Source organism: Sinocyclocheilus rhinocerous, unplaced genomic scaffold (assembly GCF_001515625.1).
Source record: "Sinocyclocheilus rhinocerous isolate Xijiao unplaced genomic scaffold, SAMN03320098_v1.1 scaffold1809, whole genome shotgun sequence".
Lineage (NCBI taxonomy): Eukaryota > Metazoa > Chordata > Actinopteri > Cypriniformes > Cyprinidae > Sinocyclocheilus > Sinocyclocheilus rhinocerous.
This window is the reverse complement of record NW_015663347.1, coordinates 159,801-186,367: the sequence shown is the minus strand read 5'-3', so window position 1 is coordinate 186,367 and position 26,567 is coordinate 159,801. Positions and strand designations below refer to the sequence as shown.

General features: G+C 34.8%; 1 pseudogene; it reads left to right on the top strand.

Moving 5' to 3' along the window:
• The window catches only part of LOC107728797 (E3 ubiquitin-protein ligase parkin-like), a 141,384-nt pseudogene extending 119,186 nt beyond the window's left edge, over window positions 1–22,198 (top strand).
• Window positions 22,199–26,567: the final 4,369 nt, after the last annotated feature.

Sequence of the window (26,567 nt, the reverse complement as noted above, 5' to 3'; positions counted from 1 at the left end):
CCCCCCCCAACACCGCCCGCCCCCCCCCCCTTTTTTTTGGCGTATTCTGTTTGCGGGAATTATTTAAATAAGTGACTTTGTGATGTCACAATATCCGGAAGAGGCGTGCTGTAGTCCGAACAAGCTGTTTGTTGTAGTTTTTAAAAAGTGTTTTGTGTTAAAGAGAATATCTCCCTTTGGAGTGAACTTTGAGCTTTGTAACCGTACAGATATATATTTTTTTAATGCTGAAACAGCAACATTACACACTAACTAAAGTTGAAAATGCATAATAGGACTGTTAGGAAAAGCATAATAGGACTGTATAATAGAATGTATAAAAATATCTGATAATTTGTGCTGTTAATATATTTATAATGTTTGAAATGTATTTTTTAATCATGAAATTATTAAATAGCAAATTCATAAATTATTTAAATAATCAAAATAATTATTTACAGCATTTCCTATTCGCTTATACCAGTGTAAGGAAATTGAGTGCATATATTTATGTAAAAAGCAGCCATATAATGTCATAATGACAGTGTTAAATTTGTCTAACTAATTTATCATAATTTCTAATCATGATTAAACATTTTGACATGCTCATATGAAAATTAAAAGCCACTGTGAAATGTCATTCGCAACCCATTGACTTCTTTAATCTGATACATGTCTGAGTGAAACAGGTTGTTCAGCAAGGAAAAATCTGTAAGGTGAGACTTGATTTTATTCATTATGAATAGAATTAATTATGAAAAGTGGGCTTTACTTTCCAGAATAGTATTAAAGGCATATTTCACCAAAAAATTTAACTGTCATCATTTATTCATTCTCATGTTGTTCCAAACCTGCATGACTTTTTCTTTTGTAGAACACAAAAAACAATATATTTTAAGAAATGTATGTTTTTTTTGTTTGTTTCTTTTTTTTTATACAATAGAAGTCAATGGGCTCCAGTGTTGTTTGGTTCCCAACATTCTTTGAAATATCTTCTTTAGTTTTTTTTGTTTTTGGAGAAAAAGAAGAAAGTCAGTAATGCAGGTTTAGAATGACATGAAGGTGAGTAAATGAAGACTTATTTTGGACTTTCCCTTAAACTATCATATAACTATAAATTATTTAGGCAAAATATTGTTTTTCAGATCTGAAACTTGCATTAAAACTAGAAAATAGGGTCTGTTTAGATTTCATGTACACTTTTAAGTCTTTATGAAATCTTCCCCTACATTATATCTCACAAATCTCATTTGCATATTCACATTTAGATTTTTACAGCACATTCACGTAAAGTGATATGCACTATATAGCAAATCTGGACTGCTTGATTGTTAATATCATCAAAAAATTATTGTATTTTATATACTTGAGTTGAACATACAATATAAGTATATTCAACTTTATCAGTATACATACAGTACACTCAGTAGTTGTAAATAAAACAACAATTATTGGAGTATGAATACTACTTTGGTTTTTCAACTTAAAAATTTAATGTTTAATTCAACATGTTACTTCCATTTCTTTGCAATTGTTGGTGAAATTTAGTTGCAATTTATGAGTGAAAATTGTGAAATTTCAATATTTATGCAATTGCAATTTATGAGTGAAAAATAATTGTACTTATTTTTAATTAAAACTTTGCCTGGACTAACCTTTCAATATGAAAAAGGCAGACAAAGGTAAACCCATTGTCAAGTTTGAAACATTCATTGGCTCATTATCTCCTGTGGCGGGAACTGCTATTGTATTTGTAACACAAACTTTTTATCTGGATTGCAGTGTGCTAGAACCATAAGATCCACATCAAGTAGCTAACTAACCCCTGAGGTTGGATTCAATTTAGAGTTGCCGTGGACCCGCTGGTTTCATTTCCTAAAACATTTCTTGAGCGTGACTCAAACAGCTGTGTCAGTCAGCGAGAGGCACTATACATTAAACCGCCTCCCTGCCGGCAAACTGCGAATAGTAATTAAGCTATGGAAGTAGCTAAATGAGGCTTTAACTATCGTGCCAGGCTTATGATGGCGATGTTGTAACTCTGTGTGAGTGAGTGTTTGGCACGAGGTCTTTTGATACAGATCAAAAAGAAAGGTGGGAGTTAAACTTTGATCGTCTTCTTCTTCTCTGCATCTTTTGATCCCTCCCAAACGGCCCGTACACAGGAAAAACTGTTTGAGCTCTGAGGATTTGCTCAGAGGAAGTGCTCAATATTTCGTCAAATTGTAATGACACCACACGTTTACACACCGAACAAAAGATGTCTGTTTTGAGGCAAAGGCAGTCATTAGCGGGTGTCTGTATTGATTTCATTATGTTGTAATACATTTTCTTTTGTAAGTGAAATTGAATTGTACAACACAGCACAGCTGATCAATTTAATTGCTCAGGAGGCTAAACAGATATTGACCAGCCAAGCATGAGATGTACAAGCTTTTTTACTGTTTCTTTGGCAGACGTTTTATCATAGTTGTGCCTGGCAGATGGTGGATCCTCCAGCAGTACAAAATAAAATCAATCGAAGTTTCTTTGTCTCCCTGTGTGACTTTTCCCCTCACTGCGGTATATCACTTCAACATTCATTTGCCGTTTCAGGTCTTACTGTGCTGCATGATACTGAGTTGACCACGTCAAATGAATGGTACTGGATAACATTAACATAACTGCTTTTGCCAGACGCCTGCAGCGTTAGATCAGTACTTCACTACTTTCCAGAGCCTCTTTTTTTCTTTTTCTTGCAGGACTATCAGAAACCTTTATGTTTTGGCTGACTGGCAGACTTTTTGATGCCGTGAATCCCCAGGTATAATGATCCTCTTGCAAGGAACCCTCCTTATATATTTTAGTTTATAACGACATGTAAAAAAAATTACCTGGAAAATATTGACTTGCTATTAAAGGGGTCATATGACGTTGCTAAATAGAACATTATTTTGTGTATTTGGTGTAATGCAATGTGTTTATGCGGTTTAAGGTTAAAAAAACACATTATTTTCCACATAATGTACATTATTGTAGACATGTGGGGGCGTGTTAGAACGAGCCGTTTTAGGAAGGCGTGGTTGACTCTTAACTTTTATAAAGAATATCTCTTTGGATTTGAGACTTTAGTCTTTGCAACTTTACAGATCTTCTTTATGCACCAAGAGCTTGTAACACTCCAAAGAGAAAGGAAAAACTGAAATCGCGTCATATGACCCCTTTAAGTTGACGCTGTATCTTTTTGGTATCTTATCTGTTGATAGAATAAAATATTTGTGGATGTTTTGCAAACAATGTTAGAAACAAATGATAATGCTTTTTAACCTTGAGTGGTAGGGATTATTTTCTTGATTTCTTGAATCAGCGATTAAAAAAATTTATTTACTTATTTATTTATTTATTCATCCATCCTGTAATGGCAAATCTGAATTTTCAACATCATTACATCAGTCTTTAGTGTCACATGATCTTTCAGAAATCATTCTAATATGCTGATAATTTCTAATTCGCTGCTCAAGAAGCATTTCTTATCAATGTTGAAAACAGTTGTGCTGCTTAATATTTTTGTGGAAACGGTGATACTTTTTTTTCGATTCTAGGCAGAATAGAAAATTCGAAAGAACAATTTCTATGAAATACTTTTGTAACATTATAAATGTCTTTACTGTCACTTTTGATCATTTTAATATATCCTTATTGTAAAAAAGTTGCAAAGAATCTCACCTCTTTATTGTATAGATAAAGTGGATATGGGATGGAAATAGTACATATCGAAGACCGGATTCAAACTTGTATCACCTGTGTGATCCCCAAATCCCCAGCATGCTAACAGCTACACCTCAGCTCTAACCTTAGATTAACTCAACAGGAGGAATAACTATAGTCTCTTTCCATATGTCTGTGTGTGTGTGTGTGTGTGTGTGTGTGTGTCCTGAAAAGTTCACCCCTCAGTATGCTACACTTCTTCATTGCCATGGTAACAACATGTCTTCTCTCTGTAGTCTTTATCTTTAATTATTTTTAGACAAATGTGAGCCTTTTTTCCTTCTATAATTCTAATATTTGCTGGCAGCCTGTGAGTCCCCAGACAGGTCCAGTGCAATTAGTGCACTCGCCGCCATTTGCATAAGAAAAGTGAGACGGCGTTTGCGCTAGCAGCCCTGGAGGAGGATTAGCAACATTAGCATTCTGCAGTCCAATGGAAGGTATGTGCGCTGGAGACTTCAGCTTCTACAGGTTGCTACTGTGTGACCTTTACAACTTTCTGTCCAGTTTTTTGATGTTGAAATTTCTTCAGTGTAATATGTGGCTACTTGCATCTATCCGAACACACTGGCGACACATTAGAATGACGGTGTAAATGCAATATGGCTATAAATATCCAGATATGGTCCAGGTAGGAAATGTATGTTGTAAAGGGAGTTGTTTTTAGGGAAATCAGCAAATGTCTTACCTTTAGTTATAGTTTAGAATGTTGGTAACACTTTAGAATAGGGAACACTTATCCACTATTAACTATGACTTTTGCCTCAATAAACTCAACTAGCAACTAGTTAATTGTGAGAATTGGACCTTAAAATAAAGTCTTACCAGAATGTTCTTACTTTTAATCTGCACTTTAAGAACGAAGAGATGAAACACCCCAAATCACCTTGGGATAGTTCACTCAATAATAAAATTTTTGGTCATCAGTTACTTATTGGCATATCCTTCCAAACCTGTAAGGCTTTCTTTCATGTTCAAAACGCAAATAACAATGTTTTTTTATGAAACCTGAGAGAAAGGCCATTCCACTAAAGACTGTGACACACCAAACCGACATCAAAGAACTGGTGGCGCTGAAAGCTGTCTGTGTTGTCGCCTAGCGTTGTCTGCGTCTCGGCCAAAAAGTTGCGCTTGAACACATCGCATAGACTACAGTCAGTGGCCAACTAGCACATGCATTCTGCACCTGTGTGAGAAGAAATAACTCCACACCAGCAGGTGGCAGTAGTCTATATTCATCGTTAAAAAAGGAAAAGCAAAACTTGGACTGCGGACATTCAAACCATAAACAAAACAGCACTTACTGTTTGGAAAATTAAGCTTGTTGATCAGTTGGCCTTCACTTTACTCACTCATTATGAAAATATTTGTGTATTAGAATGCTCAGGTAAGATGAAGATGTAAAATTGTTGTCCGGTTAGGGCCCGTTGTCACGGCCTTAAAACATTTTGATGCTTCAAAAAAGTTCATAAAGACATTGTAAAATGTAAACCATATGAATTGAGCGGTTTAATGCAAGTCTGCTGAAGAAACACAATCTTTTTTTTTTTATGACAACCAGATTTAAAGGTATAGTTCACTCACCCTCAGGTCATCCAAGATATAGATGAGTTTGTTTCTTCATCTGAATTGATTTGGAGAAATTTAGCATTACAACACTTGCTCACCAATGGATCCTCTGCAGTGAATGGGTGCCGTCAGAATGAGAGTCCAAACAGCTGATAAAAACATCACAATAACAAACCCGGTGTCCATAATTGATAAAAATGCTCCAGAGAAAAGGTAAATCTTGTGTTGTCCTATCACATCAGTATCCACCAACTTATTTGTTTAGAACTGTTTTGGACTGTTTTGGCTTTGGCTTGCATATTTCTCTCCTGATTCAGACTCCCTACGTCAAGCGCCTTTTTGACAGCTGACCAACGACAAGCGAGTGGCGAGTCGTTTCCATAACAACAAAAACAACAAGAAAAATGGAAAAGATAGCCGGTAGATTAGTTCGTACTAGTTTCGGAGCACAAGGAGTTGTATGATATGAGCACAAAACTGTATCTAACTTAGCCTAAAATATGCCACAAACCGTGCATCATTCAACCGGAGCTCCTGGACTAAGAGCCAACGTTTTACTCTTTCTCGACAATTCTGCAGCATATAGCGCTAGGCTACTGTTGCAGCTGTTGTTATAGCAACAAAAGACGCCCTCGGCTGCTATTTGTAACCAAAACGCTGCCAGCTTTTTATTTTACTAAAAAAACGCTCTTGTCAACTTTTTCTTGTCAAAAAAAACGCCAAGTGTGAACACGCCCTTAGATGGACTCCATGAAGCTAAATGTCTTAATGATGGATTTGTTTGTTACAAATACTCTGCTTTTCACTTCACTTCACATTAATTGATGGACTGGAGTGGTGTGGATTATTGTGATGTTTTTATCAGCTGTTTGGACTCTCATTCTGACGGCACCCATTCACTGCAGAGGATCCATTGGTGAGCAAGTGATGCAATGCTACATTTCTCCAAGTCTGTTCTAATAAAAAAATAAACTCATCTACATCTTGAATGACCTGAGGGTGACTACATTTTCTACTTTCTACTCTACATTTACTTTGATTCTTGCACATCAAGCAAGCACGTTTGTGATTCAGATTACCATATTTGATGTGCTCGATTTATGTGTGTTGATCAATTGTTTATTCATGAAAATAAGCCTAAATTAAATCTGTCCATAATATAAAGTGATTGAGCCTCTTCAGAAGACTATAGTCACTTAATTCATATGGATTACATTTAAAATGTCTTTATGAACTTTTTGAAAATTTTGGTCCTTCAATTGAGGGACAGAAATATCTCAAATTAAAATAAAAAATATAAATGTTTCAAATATGAATGAAGGTCTTATGGGTTTGGAATGACTTAAGGGGAGAAATTGCTGACAGAATTTGAACTACAGTATATAGCCATTTAGGATGAACAATTTAAAGCCTTTATATATATATATATATATATATATAATAAACATCTAAATAATAAAATAGAAATGTTAAGATTATAAGATTAACTGATATTACGATTACATTAGGATTAAAACGGATGTTCAGGGTTAAATTTACTGTCTTTTGTGGCTGTGAATATGTTACTTCATGGTCTCAAATGAACCCCGACAGCTGGCATATTCATCTTTTCGCACAAAAGCGGATCGGCAGGGAGCAGAACGTCTGTGATGTGAAATTTCTTCTCTCTGATTTCATAAGCTTGTATTATACTACATGCACTCAGCTGCTAATCAGCCTTTTTATCTACATTCTTCTTTAGAGATCACTCCATTTCACTCTACTTAGGTGTACGAAGATGTCCAAAGATGTGTGTGTGTGAGTGCCATCACATGCAGATTAGAGTAGTCATTAGTCTCCTAAGGGATAATTGGTGTGTAGCAGGAATCTTTGGTCCAAAGCAAAACGTTTCCCCACAAAAGGGACCACATCATTACACCACGCTTGTTAGAGGAGAGCATTGGACTGCCACTTTGGTGTCGGGCCCCTGCCTAAGCTCACGCACATTCATCTTCACTCATTTGCCGTCCATAATTATCCTGTGTGGATTTAACAGCGGATTGTTTCTGCGGAGCGGGAATACGAGGGACCTCTTTGGCTCTGTTCCCCATTAAGGTGCTTCTCCTCTCCTGGAGATTAGGCAGCTCAAATGAAAGGCCTCTCCTCTCAGAGCGTGACCCTGAGGTGGCTGTTGGGTGTGTATCGGTATCGTAAGTGGTGGGCCTCCCCGTAAGAGCAGCGCTCATTAGCGTTTATGTACGCCCGAGTACAGGATATGGGGCATAATGTATGATAATATATGCGCTTGTCGTTTCCTGTTGCATTTTGATGAGGAACGCCCAGCTGAAATGACCAGCATATGTTGTGTTTTGGATGCTGGCGCAGGGTTGCCAGGTCTGAAAAACAAGGCCAGCCCAATTGCGATTCAAAACTAGTCCAATCACATTTTTTTCCATGCTTTTCCCCTCCATCGAAATAAGATGTCCAATACTTGCTTGGTCAACTAGCGAGACGAGAAAGGTCAGGTCAGTTTTGATGTGGTATGATGGGTCAGCAAAAGGGACCAACAAAAATTTAAATTTAATGATTCAAAAATATAATGTGGTTTAACCATCAAATACATTTTAATAACATATCTACTTTACACCTTAAATACATATGAGTGTACACATCTAAATTATTTTTAAGGTTTTAAAATATAGGTAAAAAATAAGTTTTCCCCAATATTCATTCATAAATATTCATTTCAAACCATATGACATTTTGCAACCTGAACTATACCTTGTTAAATGGTCTGATATTTTTAAAGACTTTTTGACCCTGACAAACAGTCATGCGGATCTGCAGTGGTCCTTTCTATATCATTTCCTGCTGTATGTTTTTTCCTCCCTGCACGTTTCTGTCGTTAGTCGTACCTTTGACTTCAACAAAACTGCTTCTTTGCTTTTTTTTTTCTAATCAATAATAATAAAAGATTATGCCTAATAACTACCTAATGAGATTTTATTTTTGGGAATGTCATCCTTTTAGTGGCTTAAGCGGCTTTTCTCTTCGTTATGATATAAGAACAGTTACATAACCCTGACATTTTTGACTTCATGCCCACAACAATTAATAAATGAAAATGAATTTCAATTCAGAAATTATTAATGTCAAGTGGTGGATTCTTGTCATTGTCAATTGCCTTTTTGATGCATTTTTGAGGAAATTAATAGATTTAGACCAAAAAAAAAAGACAAGTGTTATGTCATCGGCCTGAATAACAAAGCTGTATTCGTTAGACAAAACCAGCACAAACTTCTGATATAACATTGAGCAGGATGGGATTTCACACTGGCTTCACAGAAAAAGTAAAGGTTCCTTGCAAACATGATTGTAAATGCAAACATTGCATTCCTATAGACCTGTTTAAACCTGGAACAGAAATGAATCTAGTTTGTCTGGGTTTTACACACCATGTGATTTGAAATTGTTTATGAGAGCTTATGACAAGCATCGTTTCATTTTGATTTCATGTTGATTTTAAAGAGATATGGTACATTGGTATTTTCTTTGAACTCCAAAGTGATTCGAACGCCGTTCCAAACCTGCGTCTTACTCATCTGTTTGTCCATGCAATGCAAGTCTTATGGGGTCCAATGTTATGTGAACCCCAAAATTCTTCAGAATATTTTCTTTTATGTTCCACGAAAGAAAGAAAGTCATTTAGCTCATAAGTTCAGAGCTTTTGACAGCTCTTTCAGCCCATGCTAACTCCATGCCTTCTGACTGTATTACTTTTTCTTTTTTACTTTCTCTGTCTCCAGCCGGCTGTCCTGATTCGCTCATTAAAGAGGTTCATCATTTCCGAGTCCTGGGAGATGAGCAGGTAGGTTTGGACTCTGAGATCCGCAGGTCACACTTACACACATCCATACACACACCTTCTAAGCAACCTTCCCAGTCCTGATCACGGCTCATGAGAAATCCAAGTTCATCCTGATTGTCAGATCGTCACATGCGAGAGGCTCTTAATTGGCCCGTCTGCTGTTCCCCCGTGCTATTCACTAAACCCTTCGCTCGCAACGAAACCTCAGCTCCGTACCAGCACACCAGCCATCCTTGCAGTGAGGAAAGGGATCCTCTCAACACGTTTCCTCATTCTTCCTACCGTCTTCACCACGTTTTTGGAGCTGTTATCCAACACCTTTGCAAAGCACCATTAGGGATGTTTCTGTCATTATGCTTCCGAACATGTTGTTGTGGCAAGTGGCCTGTCCTGACATCTGTGTGCATCTTCTTTATCTCACTCTCTCCTGTCCTGTTGGGATAGTCAGTTTGTGGGCCAGATGTCAAAAACAAATTTACGCTGGATGCACACTGGATTATTTTTATACTGATATTTTTGTCACCTGAAATTAATTAGAATTGTCTCAGAAAAGACCTTAGACGACTTGCTAACAAAAAGCATAAAGAACCGGCCAATCAGACACTACGGCTTGCCTACTCAAACTGTTGTTATATATTATGAAGCTAAAATTGATGAAATCGATGAATCAATAGACCAAAACAATTTCTGGAATCTCTTTAAAAAATTTGAAAGCCCCAAATCAGACACATTACTCCAGTGTGGCACAGTGTGGAGGTCTTACTTTAAAACTCTTTACCAAAAACTCGAACCAGACCTGAACCAGCCCCAAACAAAAACAAAGGGAAAACTAGAAGATTTAAAGAAAACAATAAAAAATTACCAAAACCCATTGGACACATTTATAACAACATCAGAAATAACAGCACATTACAAATCTCAAATTAGGAAGGCATGTGGACAAGACAACATCAGCAATGAAATGCTCAAAATCAGCAGCCCTTACATAATTCAAGCTCTGGCAAAATTATTCAATCTGATCTTATCCTCTGGTGACTTCCCTGAGACCTGGTCTGAAGGACTGATCACACCTATATATAAAAAAGGAGATAAATTCGATCCCAGTAATTACCGTGGCATTTGTGTGGGCAGTAACCTAGCAAAGCTTTTTTGCAATATAATAAATAGCAGCATAGTGACATTCCTCACAAGACACAACATCTTAAATAAATCACAAATTGGCTTTTTACCAAAACAACGTACATCCGACCACATCTATTCTCTCCACACTCTAATTAACAAAAATCTAAAGGGCAAACAAAGAAAAATATTTACGTTTTATTGATTTTAAAAAAGCTTTCGACTCTATTTGGCACGATGGTTTACTATGTAGAGGACACCATTAATTAAAGCATGTTTATTACACATTTTGGGAGACACAACAAATGAATAGAGAAAAAATTATATATCAATATTCCTATTAAATATTAGATATTATTATGAAAATCTTGCTAATTATTACTCCCATTATTGCACTTATTTGTTCATTCTATGTTGCCCCAAAAACATTTCATTGTATATAATTGTAATTATTAATTAATATTAGAAATACTGTCTGCTGTTGTTATTTTATTTTATTGTATTTATTCATTTATTTTCTCTTATTTATTACTCATTTTTTGTCTCCTTTTTTACTTTGATGGTGTAATCATATTCTGTATTGTACACATCTAAAATGCTTTGGCAATACTGTAACACAAATGTCATGCCAATAAAGCACCTTGAACTTGAACTTGAACTAATTTCAGGGATTGTAAAATATTTCTTGTGTCTTAGGGCAAATGCTGATTGACAGATGATTAGTTACCTAAGGCCTCTAAATGATCAAGGAACATAAGAACAACTTTTATATTGTTAGTAAAATTTCAAGATTAACCCTTACTTGACTGAAGCAACTTAGGTTTACTTGATTATCCATACATACATTTTTTTTTTTTTTTTTAGAAAAATCATGTTAAAATGGGAGTATCAAAAATTATATATCAGGCTTTTGAGGAATGTTTATTTGTTCATCTCTCAATCATCATTGTATTGCATATGTTTTGCCCCACAACAAAAAAAACTAGAGCTTTGATCATAAATGAAGCATTTAAAAAGCATTTAAATATCATCTTACTATGACATATTATTGGGAGACATGCATTTTATGAAAGTCGAAAATTTCATCTTCCTTTTTAACCATGTAAATACCAGCAACTGCCCCAAATTTCATATTTTTGCTCAGTTTGGGACTCTGAATTAAACTGAGATGTTTTTTTCCTCCAATATGAACTCCATATTCTCCTATATCATACTATATGAGCCATAAAAGCCTGCTGTATGAAATTGATACTCAACAAAATACACATATGCAAACTTCTTTTCAATAAACTTAAAACATTTTAAATTATTTTTTTTTATTCATTAAAATAATAATAATAATAATGTTTTATCAGATTATTATTTCATATGTAATATTAAATGGGTTTAATTACTTATTTTATTGGAAAGTATATAATCTTTCTTCTGTGGATCATAAAAGAAGATATTTTGGGAAATGTCTTTTGTCCATGCAATGGAAGTCAAAGGGCTTTCTTCAAAATATCTTCTTTGATTTAGTTTGGAACGACATGAAGATGAATCATGTTTGGGTCAGCTATCCCTTGTTACCATTACCAGGCTGTTTTTTAGTCTCAGTCCATCTCTGTTTTCCAGTATGAGCGCTACCAGCGATACGCGGCGGAGGAGTGTGTTCTTCAGATGGGAGGAGTTCTGTGTCCTGCTCCAGGATGTGGTGCTGGGCTGCTTCCTGTGGATGATGGCAGGCGAGTCCGCTGTGAGTTGGGGAATGGACTCGGCTGTGGGGTACGAACTTCTCCACTCACCTCACAACAGCTTTTGCAATAATATGCAGAGATTTCAAACATGTTTGTTTGTGTATCCCCACCAGCCCAAAAAGTCATTATTTCTGTTATTATTCCATTCTATGCCAGTAGTGGGGAAGAAATTGCACACTTCACCTTTAATATGTGTTGGGTTGTCCGTAATTAAGAATTATGAGCTATATAAAACAATAGAGTTTTATAACAGCCTGACATGACAAACATCTGCATTTGTACAAACCTTTGACTAAGTATATCCCAGTTTGGGATGGAATTCATGTGTTTTTTCTTCCCTGCTCTCTATCGCTTGCATATTCCACTCGTCCAATCACGGCACGATTAAGATGTAATTACCACACAATTTGCATGATGTTTTCTAATTAGCCAGTCGATTAAAGATTAGGGTGTAGTTCAGCTGCCATTAGCGCTGACTGATTGCATGTTTGCAAACACAAACATCATCATTCCAGTGGGACGAAACCCCATATCTGTGCTTCTGTCTGTCTCTGTCAAAGGTGCAGCCTGCATCACAGAGTGCTGCCTGAAAGCCTTTTGTTGTCATGGACTGTGGTTTTGAGCTGTAGATGGGCATTAGACCTAGATGTATTTGCCAGAGAATTAGTTTGATTAATTATGTTGGTATTGTGTGTTTCACACAAAGCAGGGTTTTGGGACACAGGGATACAATTTTGGTATTTCAAACAAAATGAAACACAAAAAAAGCACCTTCTTCATATATTTTAGCAAAACAACAAACTGAAGTAAAACATTTTTTCAGGCTTTTAAGCCTTTCAAAATAAAATAAAATATAAAAATAAACAAAACTACACTTTATGTACAAATACCTATGAATGCTAATGAGATCCCATGTAACTACATTGGCAGTTTAAGCTGCTGTCATGGACAGTGGTTTTGAGCAAAACAAAACACAAAACAGGCTGCTGTGGTGTTTTTTTTTTTTCCTAATATGTTTTGCAAAATACTTTTTATGACTTTCAAAATGTTCAAAATAAAATAAATTAAAAATAAATTTGGTAGCAAGGTTTTTAAAAAAATAAAAATAAATTTTAAAAAAAGAATAAAAATGTAAACAAAAATAAACAAAACAAAACAACATGTGGTGGGCAGACAATATTTTGTATTTTTGTCTGATACATTTTTCTAAATAAAATAAATTTGGTAACAGGATTTCAAAGCAAAACATGGTGGCCAAACTGTATTTTATTAAAAAATAATAATAACAGTATTTTTAAGGTAAACTCACTATTTAACATGTAAAATAATTTTACTTATTTTTCTAGGATTTTGTATTTTTATTTTTCCCCCCCTTGAAATCAGGAAAACACTGATAATTGCACATTTGCATTGATTGTTTTATTATTATTATTATTATTATTACTACTATTATTATTATTCTGATACACTTTTGCAAAATACTTGTTAAGACTTTCAAAATAAAATACATTTGATAATAGGATTTCAAAACAAAACATGGTGGCCATCTCTCTCTCTCTCTCTCTCTCTCTCTCTCTCTATATATATATATTTAAAAAAGCTGTATTGACAGCAATTTCTAGGTGATTAAATATGTCTTAAACTAGGTAAATTCACTGTTTAATTTTAGACATTTAAAATAATTGTACATGTCATCTTATATTATACATACAGTAAATGCCTCATTAGCAGCTGTTTCTGTTGGTTGCTATACGTCACTGTCCGCCATATTGGAATGGTCAAAGCTGGTCCGTGAACACACAAGAGCAAGTTGGCTGTGTGTCTGCAACAGTAGTTATACGCATATATGAATATCTATATCTGCAGTAGACTTAAGCAGATGATTTTGCTAAACTAACTAAATAAAATAAAAACAGAACAAAGATGTTAGCTAGCACGACATTAAATTAAGTTACCATTGTTTAAAAACCTGTAATACAGTTAATACATATTAAAGGAGACATATTATGCACCTTTTTACAATATGTAATATAAGTCTCTGGTGTCCCCAGAATGTGTCTGTGAAATTTCAGCTCAAAATGGGTGGAAACGTGCAGATTAAGGGGCGGGGCATTATATATTATAATGAGATCCCTTTGCCACGTCACCAAGTGAGCAAAATCAAACGCGCTCGTTTTCTCAGACGCTGAAAGAAACAGGCTTACCAAAACAAAGTTACTGGGTTCATCTTTTTCACGTTTTCTTGGTTGGTAGATGCACCGGGGACCTGATTATAGCACTTAAAACCAGGAAAAGTCAGATTTTCATGATATGTCACCTTTAAAACAAACCAACCTGAGAAACAGTATCCCATTTCTTCAGTAATTTCAATTGTGGGGCTTTTTTTATTTTTTTTTACAACCAGAGGCTGTAGAATGGTGTGACATCTTAGAAAACTCATTGATTTTTTACTGTGAGTGAAGACAAGTTGAACGCTCCATGATGGTGGACATGTCTGTCTGGAGCGGTTGAATGTGGCATCTACCTATATATATATATATATATATATATATATCTATGGTAGACAAGCTATAGTCTTCTGATGCGTTTTTGATAATAAGATCACATTGGCTAATGGTTATGTACAGATATACTTTTAGCTTTGATTTCATTCACTCTTGTTGGTGGATTGGAGTGTATTTGTGTGTTTGTTCTTAAGTTAGGAATTTCGAGAGCTTGTTCCTTATCTTCTAACCATACTGACTTTTACAGTATCAGTTTGAGTGCAGTGTGGTCAGCGCCGCATCTGTGAGCCGCAGATAAAGGCTTTATTGGAGTTGGCGTTAATGAACCGTTGGCACCAGCACACACACATATACCAACGATGGCACATAAAAACAGACACACAAAAAAGCGGGCAGTTTTTACACACTCTGGACTTAAGGGACACCTCGCAACCTACCTGTCCTACTTCTCTTACAGAAAAATCAATATATTCCCTCTCTATATCTCCTCTGCCGTTTTATACAGCCTTCCTCTCTTTTGTTTGGGGGTTTAGGGGCCCTGTATCAGCAGTGGGTGTTGAATACGAGAGTTGAGCTCAATGTAAGCCGCTGGCAAAAGAGCAATTTCTGTTTTTTTTAGCATGTGTGGCTTCAGGAGGGTTTGTTGCTGTGGTTTGTGTGTACAGTAAGTGTGAACTATCAGCTTTCAGCAACATGAGAAGCAAGATTAGCTCACCGGTCTCTAGTGATAGAGAAAAATCCTGCAACCTTGGCAACGCAAGTGCCGTGCTGTACTAATTGAGCTCTCGTAACAAATGTAAAAAGTGAGATAAAAAAACAAAGAGGGGTATGTTTTACAAGAAGATACTATTTCAGTCTTTCACATTAATTCAATGGGTTACTTGCTTTTTCTTAGTTTGTTTTGTTTTTGTTTTTTTGCTAGCTGTTTCAAAGTGAGAATTGTTTCAAAGTAAATCGTACAGTAAAATTTGTTTCTGTGCATATTAATTCACTGCATTATTAACAAAGCTGAATTTAAAGAAGTTTTGATTTTTTTAATATCTTGTACAAATTATAACGTAAAATATGTTCCTTTATATTCCATCTTTATACCTTAATTCAGGCTACATAATCAATCCTGTCATTTGCAACCACATTCTCCAAACTTTTAGGCTGTTATTAATATCTGTTGAATTGTTTATATTTTATTGGATCATTTTTTATCTAATTTTGTTTAATATCAAATTTTATCTAAGTATCTCTTTTTATCAATTTTAGCTGTTTAAAACAATTAACAGTTTAAACTGTTTTCAGGTGTTTGCCAAAAAAAAGAGCAAAAACCAAAACAAGAAATTAAAAAAAATATATATGTTCTCCTAAATAATACACTGAAATTGATGTAGCTAGTGCATTTCACAAATAATTACAAGGAAACTCTTTTTAATATAAGTAAGTAACAAGTAACACTAATATAAGTTAAATATTCTTTAACATTAAAAAAGTAGTTTTTGTACAGTGTATCGAAAGGTCCTTTTGCTGATATTTTGTTTGCAAAAAAAAAGTTTTATTTTATTTTATTTTGCTGCACACCCTGCTTTGTAGACAAAAAATAATAATGATGAAAAGAAAAGAAAAGAAAGGAAAAAAATGTGACCTAAATCAAAAATGGACAAGCAATACTTTCTGGAGGTTAAGCATCATTTTTTATTTTTTTTTCACTCCTGTTTTCAACTTTGTTGTAGTTCCAAGCCCTATTTTTTGCCCTAATTGTGGGAAATGTCAGGTAACTAGATGAAGCGTGTTTTTAAAAAATTGCATGTTTTTGGGTGGTTGTGGAGTGAGAAGCTCTTCTGTACAATCTGTCTGTTCTGTCATTGTGTCTCTGGCTCTGTTCTTTCTCTCGCGCTGTGTTTAGAGCTGCTCTGAGCGCTGGGGACAGTGAGCCAGGTGTCAGAAAGATGCTATTATTGCCTTGAAGCCGTACATTTGGGTCAGGGCTGTGAGCGTGTGTTTGAGAGAGAGATCAGAGAAATCTCTCTCTCTCTCTCTAAGAGCTCTTTCAAGGTTACACTCTGACATTCTTATTTAACACACATCAGACTGCCACTGTCAGATCCTGTCTAAGTCTACACACACACACACACACACACACACACACACAAACAGAGTTGGCTGCATTTATAAATGCTGGAGCACAGATCAAAGCATCCTATAGCACAGTGGCCACAATGCTTTGTTCGTGTGCAGCATGTATAAGTGTCAACATCTATGACAAAATGTTCTCTATAAATCTATGTTATGTAGTAATTGCAACTTTTGCATGAGTTGTTTCTGTACACTAATCAACTGCATTCAGTGTGTAAATAAATCAAGTATGTCAGATAGTGATAGTCAGCTGCATGCTCCACATTCTATCACTTTCTGGTGATTTTAAGGATAATAAAATCAAGTAATAAAATAAATTGACACTATCAGTAATTAATAGTGTTTTCCTCTGGGAATCTAGCATTTTCAGCTAAATAAAATAAAATATAAAATGTGAAAAGAAAAGAAAATCATAAGAAATCATGGAAAAGACACAAAAAGTTTGTTGTTTTCCTCTGGGAATCTAGCAATAAAAAATAAATAAATAAAATAATATAACAGTTAGAAGTTTGGAATAAAGTTTTTTTTTTTTTTTGAAGTCTTTTAAGCTCACCAAGGATGCATTTATTCGATAAAAAAAATACAGTAACATTGTGAAATATTATTACAATTTACAATAATTGTTTTCTATTTTAAAATGTATTAAAATATATTTTATTTTATTCCACAAAAAAGCAGAAAAAAATTAAACATTAATAAAAAAATATTTAATGCAACAAATCAGCATTTTAGAATGATTTCAGAAGGATCATGTCAGACTGGAGCAATGATGCTGAAAATTCAGCTTTACCATCACAGGAATAAATTACATTTCAAAACATTAAATAAGAAAACAGTTATTTTAAAATATAATAATATTTCAATATACTAATACTAGCGTTTTCTACTAATAGTAAAATTTTCTGCTGATATAAAATAAAATAAAATAAAAAAGTAAAAGTAAAACAATACTACCATTTTAAAATGTGAAATTGTCAGTGGTTTACCCTGGGAATGTAGCATTATTTCCTAATTTCAAGAAAAATTTTTTATTAAATAAATAAAATAAGAAATCCTAAGAAGATATGTAGAATTCTTTAAAATGTCTAAATGCCTAGTTTAGTTTAAGAAATATTTATTTCTGTCAGGACCACTATCGTCAAAGATGATTGACAATTAGCATACAGTTTGGATTGGCGGTATGTTTCTGTTCTGGGCAAATCCTGACTGACAGAGGAGGAGCTGGGGATGGAGAAGGGTAATTACTATAAACTGCTGATAATACTGAGGGACCTTATATATGAATGCTTAGATAGGTGTCATATTCTCATAAGTAGATGGGGATCAGCTGAGAGTCAGCTGATGCGAGCTTGACTACCGTGACCTGCCAGAACTAACGCTACGCTTGATAATTATTATTTAATGCACCTAGAAATTACTTTTTGTCAAATCCCTATCCAGTTAATGACAAATGGTTGAAAAAGTTATGGAAATTCATAAGCCAACATGTTTAGAGTCCCACATTTGGCTCAAATACTTAATAAACACATAATGGAGGAGTGATTGGTGTGAACTTAGTGAATGACGGGCGTTTGAGCGTTCTGTGCAGTTCTGCGCTTACATTCTCCCTGTTGAAATGCATATTAGAGATGAGAACTGACTTGACAATTCAAATATCACATTGCTTGAAAAGTAAAGGCACCGAGACACTTTGTTCAGGACTGAAAAGTGGCATTAATTTCACACTAAGAAGGGTCTCACTGTTCCACGCTCCGCATCAAATACATCCTTCCCGTCTCACAGCCGTAGAAAATGACTGCGCTGGAGAAGGACACCAACGATGTGGGTAATAAACATGAAGGCTGGCAAATCTGAGAGAGAACCAATGAGAACAGGGGTGAAAAAAGTAGAAAGAAGTGGCTGTCAAAAGAACTCCGTTTTCTCATCATCACCGAGGAAGGGGAAAACAAAGAAGCATCTGTCTCTAGACCTAGAGAGGAGGATCTGTCATGAGCAGCAGAAATAATAAAGCAAAAACATGATGCGATGCTTCCCTGCTTCACAAGTCTGGCTCTCTGAAGAAATACTAAATCAGTAGAGCTTCAAAAGAGCTGTAGAGGAAGAGTATGCTAAACCCATGAGTAATACTTCCTCACTTAAAACGCTTGCTGAGAGGACGGCCATGGAGAACTGCTGCCTCCTCGTGTGCGTTTTGGATGCTGTATGAATATGCATTTGTGTTACGTGCATCATATACTGTAATTGTAAAATTTATTATAATTCCAACAGGTCCAGCCGCATTAGCATAGAAAGCACCACAGAGCCAAAGTGTGTACAATTTTTAGAGAATTCAACCTGTGATAAATGGCTTACTTGTCAGTGTTATTAACAAAACTACTTAACAAAAAAGGCATTTTTGTTAATAAAAATATAGATATTAATATTAGATGAAAAACTTAAGTTTTAAGGCAAGTTTAAGTTGAAAATAAAATAAATAGTAATCACTAAAAAAAAAGAATAGAATGACAAAAGCACATAAAATTACTAAAACATTTAAATAAAATGTTACAATATTTTATTTCAACGTTAAAATAAAAATAAGAAAAAAGTAATTGACTTATTTAAATAAAGTAATATTAATAACTACTTTAAAGTATACAAATAATACTAAAATAACATTTCTAATCGTCTCTGCACATTAAACTGGAATAGTGAAAGTATTTTATTGCAACGATCATCTGCTTCACCTGTAGAGACAACACAAAATGACATTAGCAACAAATGTTCCATCTATATACAAAGGCATATTTCAGTGAAACACAATATTGAGTGTCAAATGATGTAGGAAAGGATTTGATTTTATCCATTAAAATCAGGGACTGGTTGGATCATGAAGAGAGTGAAATAATTATTTACGAAAAGATGTAATGCTTTTCAGCATACATTATGAATATCTATATAATGCATTATACATAAAGGCTTCAAGTTAAGTGTTACATAACTAAAGAATGCTAAGTAACATACACTTTACTATTAATTACTGACCAGTATAAGAGCTGTGGCCTGTAGCGGTCAGTGTTAGTAAGTGGTTTGCTGTTTGTGTCAGTTTGTGTTTTGCAGGGACTGTAAGGCAGAGTTTCACGAGGACCCCTGCAGACAGAGGACAGACACAGCAACAGGAAGTGCCCTTCAGGTGAGGACTTCACACTTTTAATATTAGTTCATCACATATGCATGGACACAGTTCAATTTATGTTGGCTAGATATCATCAGTCAAGGTGAAAATACACCCCATCTGCTTAAATATTCTCTCTTTTGGGTTGAGCAGCCCAGAGATTAAAGTCGTAACGGTGTCAGTGCAGGACAATGCCTGCAAGCCATTCACAAATCACCTATAAATGAATCACATACGAGAGGAATTTAAAGCTGTTTAAGATCAAATCTGTCTGTCTTACTGTGCTGTGTTTGATCCCTGGTGTGTGTGTGTGTGTGTGTGTGTGTGTGTGTGTGTGTGTGTTTTAGGCATAATGTACAAACTGTATCCCCCTAAACCAACCCATCACACAAAACATTCTGCATTTAGTATGTTTTTTCCTGGGGTGTGTGTGTGTGTGTGTGTGTGTGTGTGTGTGTGTGTGTGTGTTTCAGGGCTATATTGCAGATGAAGATGTGGCTCTTCGTGCCCGCTGGGAACAGGCTTCACAGGAGACTATAGCCGAAACCACTCACCTTTGCCCCAAATGCCAAGTTCCTGTGGAAAACAACGGTGTGAATTGTCTTTTACCTTTCTCTAATTTGTCAGGGACTATATTCAAAATAGTGTACTACCATACTACTATTACTTACTAATAACCCGTGCTGTGTAGTAACTGATTATATGTAATATGGATTATGTAATCAGATTCCAAAAATGAACTACTTGTAATTAGAATATATAGTATGTTTTAAAATAGACATAACTTTTTTTGTTGATTACATGATGTTATTCATACAATGGCAGTACATTATTAATAATTTATAATTCTTCTTTTTTTATCTTTTAAAGTTTAAGCCTGTCACTTATACAAGTCTTCTAGATTTGTGGAATTTAACAACAAATTTGCATGTTCATGTTGGCATGCATGGCATGCAGGTAAATATTTCAGTATTTTTAGTAAGTGTTTTATTTTGATAGTTTTTACTTTTCATTTTGTTTTTATTGCTTATGACATTTTTGTGATTTAAAAGGACTGTTCACCCAAAAATGAAAATTCTATCTACTCACCCTCAAGTTGTTCCAAATCTTTATGATTTATTTTTTATTTATTTATTTATTTTTTATCTGAAGAACACAAAATAATATATTTTGAAGAATGTTGGTAACCGGGAGCATGGGGAAAAAATACTATGGAAGTCAGTAGGTGCGTTTACATGAAGCATTGTATTCCGATTGCAGTCGGTTTAAAAGTATATGAATAGAAATGCTGCATGTAAACACCTCAGTCAGAATAAATGCAAATTAAAAAAAAATGTTGTGCTTATATTAGTCCTGCATTTCCATTTCAGTGCGACAAATAAACCTGAAATTCTATCAGCATTTTTTTTTTTTTACATATACTGGAATATTTGATTCTCCTAAGGGCTAAATATTAATATTATTTCATTTTAATATTTTGTCATATCATTTTCATTTTAATAATTTTTTTATATATTTTTTGTATATTATATATTCAGTGTTTAAATTTGAATTTAAAATTAACTTATATGAATATATTTATAATGTTTTATATTTAGCTATTTATATTTATGACATTAGCTAAACACAGTTGGCTGAATTAACTATGTGTGTGATGAGGAAAGGTTCTTCACTCTTATAAAAAAGATTCCAAAAGTAGGTTTTCTCAGCGATGTCATAGAAGGACCATTTTTGGTTCCCCAAAGAGCCTTTTAGTGAACAGTTCTTAAAAGAACCCTTTTTTATGTGAGGTTATATATATATATATACTTTTTTCCAGTATAAAGAACATTTTGTATAATGGAAAGTTTCCATGGATGTTAAAGGCTCTTCATGGAACCATCGATGCCGATAAAAAACCTTTAGTTTTTACAGTGTTTTGGGAACCCAAAAGTGTTTTCATGGGCATCACTCTGAAGCCCCATTATTTTTAGGAGTGTACTATTTTAAAATTGTACGTATTATACGGTGTATGTATGAATGCTTGAATATTTACAGTATCTCACAGACTGCTCGGTCATTGGTTGGCTATCTTTGTTTTTATCTGTAACCTTGAAAAGTGCTCTGTAAAGATGTGATTATCTCCTAACAGTATGGATAACGATCCCCTCTCGTCTTGTCCTCTCTTATCTCGCTCAGGTGGCTGTATGCACATGGTGTGTCCGCGTCCACAGTGTAAGTTTGAATGGTGTTGGTTCTGTCGCGTGGAGTGGAACAGAGAATGTATGGGCAACCACTGGTTCAGATGAGTTGGATACGCTCTCACCTTCAGCTGAAACTCAGGAAATGAAGCCAAACCTCTAATCATTAGCACTATTGTGAGGTATATATCATGAAATGCTGCTGACATTCAAAAGTACCTGTGGTAACCACAAAAAAATAAGGGTGTGATGAAATCATATTATAGTGTTATTAAAATGTTTTAATGAAATCCTGAGTCATGTTTTCTTTCAAGTCATCGAATTCCAACATATTTGATTTGCTCTTGGGAGTATTATTGTATTACTGACTGCACTTAATAATCACAATTAAAGTGTTTCAGGTTTTTCTCACCCCAATCTAGCTTTTATATTTTTATTTATTTATTTAGAGAAATTCATTTATTCCTGTAATGGTAAAGTTGCATTTTCAGCATCATTACTCCAGTCTTCAGTGTCACATGATCCTTCAGAAATCATTCTAATATGCTGATATGATGCTCAAGAAACATTTCTTCTCATTACAAACATGTTGAAAACAGTTGTGCTGCTTAATATCTATAATATTTATATTTATTTACCATTTATTTGAAATGGTAATTTTTTTAAATGATAAATATCTTTATAATGTGATTATAAATGTCTTTACTGTCACTTTAATGATTTTTGTGTAACCTTACTGAATTAAAGGAGATACATTCATACACCTGAATATCAGTGTTTAGGGCTTTAACTAATACAAATAATGAGTGGTAACTCAGCTAATCTAATAGGGAAAGGTACAAACAACGCATGCAATATACCAGATATATTTGTAACTGATTAATGCTTGGGAGTATTATTGTATTACTGACTGCACTTAATAATCACAATTAAAGTGTTTCAGGTTTTTCTCACCCCAATCTAGCTTTTATATTTTTATTTATTTATTTAGAGAAATTCATTTATTCCTGTAATGGTAAAGTTGCATTTTCAGCATCATTACTCCAGTCTTCAGTGTCACATGATCCTTCAGAAATCATTCTAATATGCTGATATGATGCTCAAGAAACATTTCTTCTCATTACAAACATGTTGAAAACAGTTGTGCTGCTTAATATCTATAATATTTATATTTATTTACCATTTATTTGAAATGGTAATTTTTTTAAATGATAAATATCTTTATAATGTGATTATAAATGTCTTTACTGTCACTTTAATGATTTTTGTGTAACCTTACTGAATTAAAGTGTTAATTTCTTGGGGGTGGGTGACTCAAAACTTTTCAACGGTAGTGTAACTCGCAGCTTTAGATGTGCATTTATGTTCTCCAAGACACTAGAGACGCTATGTGTGTGGATTAGCTCTGACAAAGATTCAGTTTCATTATGATTCATTGTCAAATTTAAAATATTACACTACGGGCAATCAATTTGAATTAATGGGATATTTTACATTCTCAGGCTTAAAGACTGTATGTAGAATAAAAAATGAACATAAGTCATCCACCTGTTCTTGTGTATAATAATGTCAGCTACTTTTCTACTTGTGTTGTTTTCCATTGCTGATGTAATTTGACATCTGTCATGCATGATGTCATTGCATTCCTGTCATGTCAATTATTTACTTTTTCAGTCTCTCAGTGTTGTCTGCTCATCAGTATAACCAGGGCTGGTTTATGAACCGGACCAGCGGGGCCAGTGTCCAGGGGCCTTGAACTGCCAGGAACCTTCAAAGCCTCAAACCACAGAGAAACTGAACACCAAGGTCGTCAAATCCAGGCCAAGGCTGAAAGTATCAATAATAAGTAGTTTAGGCTTCTTAAAATCGACTATTTTACCTATTATTAATCTGTTTTTATGGTTATTAGAGTTTTGTGTTAACAGCAAAGTCCATTGAAATCAATTCTAATGTAGTTGCTGGTAACGTAGAGCGTTCCAAATCTGTCACTGTTGAGGATCCTTGTTAGGATGCCGCCTTAGAAGACAGCTTGCTGTCTTACATGTTTCAGAACAAGTCCACACAAGCCTGTCTGTGTGCTTTCTAGTTTATATGGTGATTCGATGGCCCTTGATGGACATATTCTGTTAAAACAGGACACAGTACTGGTGCTATAAATGGACCCTAAACAATCCTGTGCTGTTGCCCTGCGACCTCTAGTTAAACATTCTGAGATAAGTGTTAGTTCAGTATGATTTATTACAGGGAGGGTGTAACTGGATGTCTAACACACATGTGCTAACGACTCACAGTAAAGATTAACAGAAACAAATCATCTAAAGACAAACACAGCCCGTTATTAAAGACGTCAAGAGCGCTCTGCTCGATATACAGGCTGTACTGATGCTAATTTTCTGCTCTACTGGCTCCATTGCACTTCTGCTTAGTTTATGTTTTGGGCTGTAAGTTCACTCTTCTAGCATCTGAAGAAGAAAGAGGAGATCTTCAAGTGGTCTCAGCTGAATCCAGTAGAAGAATGAAGAGATTCGGTCAAGTCGGACCTGACAGGCCTGATAACCTTGAGCTTGAACTGACTGATGGAATCTCTAGTCAGGTGAGGAAACAGCCTTCAGTCTTTGCTTTGAATCTGCTATATTATTTCCTGAACTGTTCAGTGTTCAAAAAATAAGAAATTCTGTGAAGTTTACGGTAAAGCACCAAGAGCTGTGCCTGACAGTTCTTCATTGTAAAAAAAATATGGTAGCAACATTTTAGGTTTTAAGGAATAAACGGTTATTAACAGTAAAAATGTATATTTCGTTAATTGATATGTTCATATCAATAATAATTGTAATCAAAGCTGACGGAAATACTGATATATTGGTAACTGACTCTAAAATAATGCAATAAACATTAATCAACTGAAGATGTAAAATAACACCCTAATGTACATAACTGATAACCAAACAAAAAAAAGAAGAAACTATTATTGAATGAAAAAAAAAACATCAATGTGAGCTGTCGCAGCTTTTTTTCACTTCCAAAAACTATTAACCACTTACCGTTAACCAATTATTTTGTTTTTACCATAGTATATTTTGCAGACGTTTGTCATTAAAATTACATACATTATTTTTACAGTGATAACTCACATTTTAAACTATTGTGTCATTTGGTGATGTTTTTACTATTTTGTATGCATGGCTGAAGTCAGTGCAGCCAATCTTTGCTTCTCCAGTATCCGTGACAACAGTTAAAGATGTGGGGCGGTCAGTCGCTCACCTGGCATCCTATGCAAGAGGCCGCTGGAAACATGCTGCCCGCAAGTCTGTAAGGAAGAAACCCAAAGGTATTTATAATAAATGCTTATTATGTGCCCTTCAAAATTCCATGGCAATAAACTCTTTACCTGCTTTGTAAAATGTGATTTTGAAGATGGTTGTGAAAATGTACTCTTTAAAAAATGATGGAATATTTCAATTTGATTACCCTTAGAAAAGGGTATCGTAGCTATACCTAGGTACACTGATGGTATCAGATGGCAATACTTTGGTAGACCTAATTTGAAATAATATGTCATGTACCAGAGAAAGTATGGACTATCCACTGCCAATAGATATACAGACACACTGATATACTGCTGCTGCATGATTAGGCATACATGACATCCTGTAGCAGATCTAGACAGGTGGAGCTGGGGGAGGTGGAGGGTTTCAGAGGAACTCTGATAGCATTGCAGGACCAGCTTATCCACCTTATTTTGCAACACGGAAGTAAGCTATTTCTCTGTGAATGTGCAAGACTTCCGATTCATATGATGTGATTGCTAGCAGATTGCATGTAGATGACCTATCAGCCTGTGCCATCTAGAGTTTCATCACTGATTATAGATTATCACAAGATTATATCGAGATGGATAGATAGATGGTACAACCATGATGTTATCATTGTACATGTCCAAAAACTGAAGTTATTATGGTACTCGTGTTGTCAGTGTAATATCTGTAGTAAATCAGCTCAAAAGGGAAATATTTATGACTAATTATAACTGGTTATGATTAATAATAAATATTTAGTTTAGATCTTAGAATTAACTGTAGCAGAATCAATATTACAATTATTTGATCTGTCCGTCCACCGAGCAGACAATATAATCATTTATCAATTCAAAGAAAGATTATTTTCCTGGCCAAGGAAGAATAACTTTCCTTCTTTATGCACTGCTAGCAGTAATTTAGCATATGTAGCAAACGTTCATTGACTTCGAATTGTGAGCAGCAAACAGAGGCAATCGATCGTGAATATAAGGGATTTAATAAATGAAACTATATCTAACATATAACTAACTAAGCAAAACACATATATACAGAATGAAACAAAGTAAGAAAAAGAGAGAGTAAATAAAAGAATGGCAGTATTTTACATCAATCTTAAACACAACCTAATGAGAATCATCAGAGAATCAAAAATCACCTTAAAAGGGGCTGAAACTTAAACACGCATCTAAATAATTGTAAACGGTTACTTGCATTGGCTTCGATTGCTGAACAAGAGTCCAGATGCGGTAGACAACGGAGGTCTTTGATGAGTTCGTTAGGAGTGAGCTGGAAGTTTACTTCTGGTTCTTCT